Genomic DNA, 7,775 nt, shown 5'->3' on the forward strand with positions numbered 1-7,775 from the left:
CTTGAACAAAATTGGGGAGCTGTAAGTGAGAAAGAAGTAAGGGGAACAGATCTGGGGGAGGCAACTCAAAGTGTCTGCTGTCAGGGAAGTTTTGCAGCTGTCTCATGTTGGGATTGAATGTCAGGAGTGTGTATGTCAAGTATACATGAAAATGGAATATAACAACAGTGAGTAAATGGAAGGCTGGCTCTCTCTCACTCTCTCTCTTTCTCTGGGCTTATCAGGGGCCAAGATCTGACAGAAAACACTAGAGAAAAATAAAGTCATGCCTTCAGCATTAACTGGAGCGCCTGGCAACCTCTGAGTCACCACCTTGAGGTTTGTTCACTTCCCCTGCCTGGAACCCCCTCTCTACTTCCTGTTCTCATTCAGCAAGCACGCATTGAGCACCTACTGTGTGCTGAGTGCAGGGAATACAAGACAAGAAGGAAATGAACCCGAGCTCCTGCTTTAGGGGGGGAAACCTCGTTCCTCTGCCCCAAATCCCCCTCATTCCAGAAACCCTCCCAGATGTCTTCCCAAGCTCTCCAGCAAAATCCCGCAGCCCCTGTGCAAGGCTTCGCAGGGCTGTTAGTGATTATCTACAAGTATGTGTGTATATGGACATGTCATTTTTGTTTTTAATGAATGCTTTATTTTTGTTGGTCCCATCTTCCCCCTGGAGCGCAGAAGAACTTTGAAGGTCGGGTTTCTGTTTCCTTTGCAGCTCATAACTACGTGCCATGTGCGGGGCGGCTGTGCTCAAAAGCTGGGAGCCCCGGCCAGGGTTTCCAAAGGCAACACACAGCGTTTCCACGTGTCTTGGAAGATGCAAAATGGGTTCCTCACACAACCATTCTGTGTGGTCCTTGACAGCCCTCCCGTTATCAGTCCTATGATTGTCCCATTCTACCAGGAGGAAAGGAAGGCCCAGGGTGGTCGTGTGACTTCCCTGAGGGCTCACAGCTGGAACGTCACAGAAGGAAAGCTCTAGTCATGCTCCTGCCTCCAGGTCTACACTTAGATTCAGGGTTCCGCTGACGGGGGTGGGGGATGAGAGACGTGTGGGTGTGGATGCGGTGTCACACATTCACAGGGCGAGGGGGTCTTATTCTGTGGTGGACACTGGGCTAAGCCTTGCCACACCCCTCCAGGTGTTATTAGTATCTCCCCTTTTCAGGTGGGGAAACTGGGGCTTAAGGAGTGTGTGTAACTTGTAAGTGGCAGAGCTGAAGCTCAAACCTAAGTCTTTCTAATACCAAAATGCACGTTTTTAACTGCCATGCCATCCTGCCCTCACTGTGATCTACAATGATGTGAACTTCTAGAATTCACTTTTCCGCACCCTCAGAACTGGGTCATGGAGTTAGACCAGGGTGGAAATCCCAGCTCTGTGGCCTTGGGCAAAATATTGCATCTCTCTGAGAGTGTTTTTTCTGCTGCACAATGAAGATTAAACAAATAAAAAAAAACAAAAAAAACAGCACCAACCCCATAGGCTTGTTTGAGGATTAAATGAAAGAAAAAAATATACACGTGTATGCTTTCCACAGTGTCAGGCATGAAGCGAGTGAACAGTAACTGTAGCGTTTATTCCTATAAGAGCAGTCATGTTTATTATTGGCCTCATCCAGTCAGTCTGGCCAACAGCTTACCTACATAGCAAAGCCACCTCTCGCAGGACATTGCTCTCGCTACCAAGGACTGAATTCCAGGGAGGCTTGGATTCCGCCAGAAGCTTGTAGGAGAACCATCCCTGCAGCTGCCCAGGAAAGCCCGTGCGTGAGGCAGGGCTGCAAAACCCAGGCCTTATTGATGTCCTGTCTTCACCGGCCCCACTCAGTTGCTCCACACATGTTGCATAAATGGGAGTCATTAGCGGTGAGCCCCGTAAACACTCCCTTCTAGCCGTGCTGTGCCGCGTGTGCTGGCTGTGTGGCAACCGCTCCATCAAACCGTCAGCCTCGAAAGGAAACAGCTCTCGGCGTGGCGTGCGTACAAATAGCATGCCCTAAAAAGAGACTTGCAGGGGCCAGCAGGGCGGCTTCTCCTGGCTGTGTGGATGGACTCTGCTTTCACTCATAACCCCGGAAAGGACCAGTGCATTCAGATGAGTAATCACAGGGCTCTGGCTCAGATTTCTTCACCAGGACTTTTGAAAGTGATGACATTCTTTGCTTTTAATAAAACGTATTTATTAGGGTACCCCTACCCCAGGGTAATCGAGGGAGCAGGTTCACAGCAAAGAGGGTGACACTCTTGGATTTGCAAAGCTGAGACAACTCCATTGCATGTACCAACTCATCGTGCGTGCAAGTGGCTGCCGAGGAAAACTTGAGAAGCTGGGAGCTGTGTCAAAACACAGTCTTGCTCACTCAGAATGGGTTCTGGTGGAGCCTGGGATGAAAAGAGCCACAGCATACAGGGAGCTTATGCTAAATTGGGGTGAGGGAAGGGACAGTGGAAGCAGGAGGAAGCTGTGTGTCCCAGTGAGAGGGTGCAGAAGGTGGATGAATCAGAGAACTGAAATTAATAACCCTGATGCAACCATGTTGACCAGACCTTTCCTAAGAAGAAAATGGAATTAGATGCATTTAGCAAGTGGTTCCTTAGTTAGGGGCAGTTATGGCAGCATAAGCTCCAGAGAGCAGGTACCTCTGTCTCTCTCGCCTCAGTTTCTCCATTTGCAAAATGGAAATAAATATAGAGATCAGATGTCAGAGGAAGCAGTGTCTCTGGGCTGGGGTTATACTGGGAGCTGGCACAAAGAACGACAGTTATTGTCCCACCCTCCCCAGAGTGTCTATGAGGCCAACTCCTGATTTCTCCCGGCCCTCTGCCAACGGCAGTGGGAGGGGAAGGGGGACTCCGAAGTTCAGAGGGGCAGAAAGAGGAAGAGAAAGAAAGAGGGGGCAAGGAGAAGGCGGAACAGAGAGGAGGCAACTGGCCAGCTGGGGAGAGGAAGAGGTGGGCAGCAGCAGGCTGGCGGGAGAGCCCACCGGCAGCTTCCTCAGCCAAGCAGCCATCGGGGCCCTTGGGTCCAGCCCAGCCCTGAGGGAGGGGATGGAGGGCACAGCTGGTTCTCCCACAGTGGCACCTGAGGCTCAGGGAGACTTAAGGTTCCTTCTGCCTGCCAGTGCTGGGAAACAGCACCAGCCCCACTGGAACATTCCAGAACATTAGGCAAACACCGTGGAGGCTAGGTTGCTGTCTCCCACAATCCAGCTGGTTACTGGATTAGGAAGGCATGGGGGCATGGGTGCCTTTGGAGGACAGATCCACAGATCCCAGGATTTCAGGGGCTGGAGAAAGCCCTTCATCCTTCCCCTTTTCTGCCCATCATCCGGGTCTTCCATCCTCCAGGGAAGCAAAGGCTATTTTTCTGTCTCAGGTCTTTGTCAAAATGCTGCTTCCTGTCTTTTCTCCATCTCTTCTCTTAGGAGTTCTTTCTGGTGGTGAGAGTGGGAAATGAGGTGAAGGACATCAGACGGGAAGCAGGTGCTACAGAGGGAAATGGTAGTGGGGTGGGGGTGGGGACACCATCATTACTTGGCCAACTTTGGAGACAAGAGGGCTAATGACGTGGACTCAGATACTGGGGACAGGCAGGTCCCATAACCGAGATTCGATCAGGGGCAGGCTAAGGCCCAGGACCCGTCCTGAGCACTGTCACTGAGTCCCCACAGCGCCCCTTCTGGCTGCCCCATGAGCTGCCTCTGGGGCCGGCACTGAGCATCAGAAGCCCCAGTCCCTTTGCTCCTTCCTCCTGCGGCCCATATTCAGAAAGCTTCCTACTCTGACAATGACCCAAACCAGAATGATGTCTCTTTCTGCAGAGGGAACTCCTTATATGGCCTCCATCCCCTTAAGAACCATATTTCTTTGTCCAGATGACACCCTGCTCTGGCTTTCAAGCAGGAACCTTCTTTGCAAATTCTCCACGACAGACAGCACTGTTCCCTATTTTCCCATCTCCTGTTCCCCTTAGATTTCAGGCCACTGAAATGTATCTAAAAGAATTTATGGTTCTTCCTGAGCCTTTAGGATTTTGCTTTCTCTCTGCCCTGCTGCCCTAGCCCTGCGTTAAATGTTAATAACTTTAGAAACAAATCTAAGAGGCCATGGGGAAGCGCTAGGCTGTCATCTCCTGAAAACGCAGATGGTCTCCTCCCTCCCTGCACCTCCAACCTGCAAACCCCTGACATTTCTATAGTCTGTTTCTTTCCCTTCATCACACCACTCACCCCTCTGGCTTTATGTTTTGTTTATTACCCCTTTAAATTGCATACCCCCTTAAGAGAGAAAAAGAAAGTTTGACATGGAGAACAAAGAAAGTTAAGGCCTTTTAAAGTACTTTACAAACGGAGTAAAAAACAAGTGTGAAAGGATTTTTCAAGGAAAAAACATGCTTTTGCAATTTGCTGGAAGTTTTCCCTTGTGTTCCAGAAAAGCAGCCTCCCCATTACTCACCAGGGAGGCACGCAGGCCAGGGAGGAAGGGGGCTCAGCGAATGAAAACAGGCCTTCCCCCATCCATGTGCAAACAGCACTTAATAATCAAATTGAAAAAACACACAAATGAAATTAAAACGTTTTCCAAATGGGCTGCAGCCCTGAGGCCAGACTTCATGGGGCCATGGCTTGCGAATTTGTATCTTTGTCTTAATTGGGCTCCAGGCAAAGCCGCTGTGGGGAAAGCCAGATTCTGGTGTCAACAGGAGGGTAGGAAGGACAAAGCCAGCGGAGGCAGGGAGGCCGTAGGGAACAGCTCCGCAGCCTCTGTTACCTCCTCTCGCAGGGTATTACCCATCTCCTGGGACTCAGTTTACCCACCTGCTCAGACCTCTCCCATGTGTCAGAGAACCCTCGGTTGACCTCGTATCTGCACTGGGTTACTCACTCATTCACTCACTCAGTCACATAAGCAGATGGACCAGCTATTTTTCTCCAAAATTAAAGCAAAAATTACTTCTAAAAAACCAAAAACTTCTCTTCACCTTTCTTCCCCTTTGGCTGTGAACCCGTCTCTCTACTCCTGCTGTAGTTATGTGTACTCACGGTGTCCAATTACACCCTTCCTAATTTCTCCTGCACCCCATCCGGTCCAGCGTGCTCCCACCTCAGTCCATCAAACCCACCCTGTTGAGCTCAAGGTCAGCTGTCCCTCCTTGTGGATGAACTGAAGTCTCAGGTCTTATCCTTGACCCGCCAGCAGCAGGGACCAGCACTTCCTTGTGGAGACACTGTCCTCACTTGGCTTTTTCTGGGTTCTCCTGCTCTCCTCCGTGCTGGCCAGTCCTGCAGGCCCGCCTTGGCTGGTCTTTCCTTTCTCCTGACCTCTTGCTTCAGAGCTCCCCAATGTGTCCCTCATGGACCTTCTCTTTATATTCATCCCCTTGGTGATCTCATTCAGTCTTACGGCTTTGGAATCAGCCACTATGCTGATGCCTCCCAACATTTTATCTCCTTCCCTAGCTTCTCCTCTGAGTTTCAGACTTGTGTACCCAACTGCCTACTCAGCATCTCTACCTGGATGTCAAATAGACATTTCAAACTGAACATATTGAAAACTGAGTCAAGTCCAAAGTCTTTACAATTACCCTGCACATTCTACCCTCTTTGAAATTTGCTCTCCCACCTCCAGCAATGCTGGGCCCCTTGCAGTTCCTTCAAAGGTCAGGCAGGGTCCCCCTCTGGGGCCTTTGCACTGACTGCTCCCTCTCCTTGGAAGGCTGTACCTCCAGATAGCCACACAGCTAACTTTCGTTTTTCAATTTTTTCCTGAACCAGGATCCAATCCAAGGCATTGTTGTGGTTGAATCTCTTTAGCCTCTTTTAAGTAGAAGTTCCTCACCACTTTTTAAAAAATGATACTGATTTTTTTTAAAGAAACCATTTCCAATTGTGTTGTTCAGTGTCCGATGCTCTACAGTGGCCTGACCATCTCCTCTTTGTGTCATTTAACTTGTTCCTCTATTTCCTGTATTGCCTGTAAATATGGCCGCTTTTTAGTCCTTCTCTGTGGTGTCTCTTCGTAGCATTTGACTCATCTTCCTGTTTCCTTAAACTCTCTGCTGGTTCCCTACCTCTGTGGTTAGCAGCTCCTCAGCCAGCCTCCTCAGGGCTGCTTGCCCTTCCTCACTCATGTGGTCACCTGAACCATCATCGTTCCCCAAGTTTTTATCCCTAGCCGCCATCTCTTCTCGCTATATGCAAACTCAGTTAGTTCCATTTCTTCATCTACCCTCTTTATGCTAATGCCCCCAAATTTATAGTTCAAACTATCTGCTAAAATCTCCAGTTAAATGATAGGCATTCCCCTTCTTCTTCTTCTTCTTCCTCCTCCTCCTCCTCCTCCTCCTCCTCCTCCTCCTCCCTCTCTCTCTCTCTCTCTCCCCCCCCCCCCCCAACCTCACTCTCTACGACCAACTATGCAACAGGCATTGCAGATAAAGTCATGGACAAGACGACATAGTCCTTGCCCTCTTTGAGTTCACTGTCAGGTAAGCTAGGCTGTGAACACATGGGCTGGGAAGTGGGCAGGGGCACTGTGTGTCAGGTACAGTAGGTCACCCTGAGGACTTCGGACTATAGTTAAGAAGACCGACAAGCCCGCATCGAGCGTGATCAGCTTGCCCTCGAGGCCATCACTCAGACTGCAATGTAGGAAACAGACCTGAGGGAACAAAAGCAGATGTGCACGCCCAGGTAAGAAACAGGTGGCAGTTGATGGTGCCATCCCAGACTCAACATAGCCCAAACTTGTCGTTATCTTTTCCTAAGATCTGCTCTAGTTTTTCTAATCTAGGCACCCAGTTATCTAGGCCGAAAGCCAAGAGCCACTGCTTTAATTCAGACCTCGCAGCTGCTGCAGGGGTTGCCTACGTGACCAGTTTCCCTTTATCTTCATCGTGGAGGTGATGGCTTCTTTTCTTCTCTTGCTCAACTCATTCCCTGTACCCCCGGCCCCAAACTTTCTGGAGTGGTTGCCTCCAAGGCTAAGGGACTTGAACCTTGTAATTTAAGAAGACCCTCTCTCTATGCCGTGCTTAGGGGCTGGAACATCGCTAGTCAATTTACTGGTACATCTGGAGACATATCTGGAATGTTTTTAAAGACATTCCATAATCAGAATAGATGTTCATCTTAAATTTTTATTCCACCTCCTCCACCTGCAAGATCTCTAGCCGTTCAGTCTCAATTGATGAAGTAGGTAGTGACCAACACCTAAGCAGGGGGTGTTGTGGATTGGAGTGGAAAGCAAATGAAAAGCTCCAAGGGCTGGGAAGGAGCTGAGATAGGATACAGGAGCAGGTTCTCAGGTACTCTGCTGGCTGAAGCGTGGCTATCAGGTTGGTCCCAATAGTGTAGAGGTTAAATATGACATGGGAGGAGTTAAGTTATCCAAGGAGCCCACTCAAAACTCAACACATGCCAGACTCAAACTGGGCTGGGCTCTAGCACTTGAATTTTATTGGGAAGTGAATGCACTTGCTTCAAAGGTGAATGCCCATATGTGGGCATGTGCATCCCTAGTTAACGGAGGGAACATGCCCCTACTGTTCCCCCCTCTCAAAGGTGAGCAGATACCTGGATTCCTCCAGCATAGAGGACAGAAGGCGAAGGAAATCTGTGAATGGATGAACGATTGAATGCCGTACTCTGTGATGTGCTGCATGTATCATCCTCCAAGGCAGGTGCGATGCTTTCTTCTTTCTGCGAATCAAGATCTGAGGCATGGTAAAGGCCAAGGGTGCACAGTAGGATATTTGGGAAGGAAAGGGAGACCTGATGGGG

The 7,775-nt window shown here is 49.6% G+C and overlaps 1 long non-coding RNA gene across 3 annotated transcripts in view; it reads left to right on the forward strand.

Annotated features, from left to right (window-relative positions):
* LOC109453822 (uncharacterized) overlaps positions 1-6,355 on the forward strand; it is a 48,175-nt gene extending 41,820 nt beyond the window's left edge. For 2 of the 3 annotated variants that reach the window (XR_012492830.2, XR_012492831.2), the window contains 2 exons: positions 225-318; positions 707-6,355. This is a non-coding gene — a long non-coding RNA (uncharacterized LOC109453822). The remainder of the gene's footprint in view (positions 1-224; positions 319-706) is intronic. The other variant, XR_012492829.2, reaches the window with a different exon arrangement.
* Positions 6,356-7,775: the final 1,420 nt, after the last annotated feature.

This window comes from Rhinolophus sinicus, chromosome 1 (genome assembly GCF_057876585.1).
Source record: "Rhinolophus sinicus isolate RSI-liver-muscle chromosome 1, RSI-T2T, whole genome shotgun sequence".
Classification (NCBI taxonomy): Eukaryota; Metazoa; Chordata; class Mammalia; order Chiroptera; family Rhinolophidae; genus Rhinolophus; species Rhinolophus sinicus.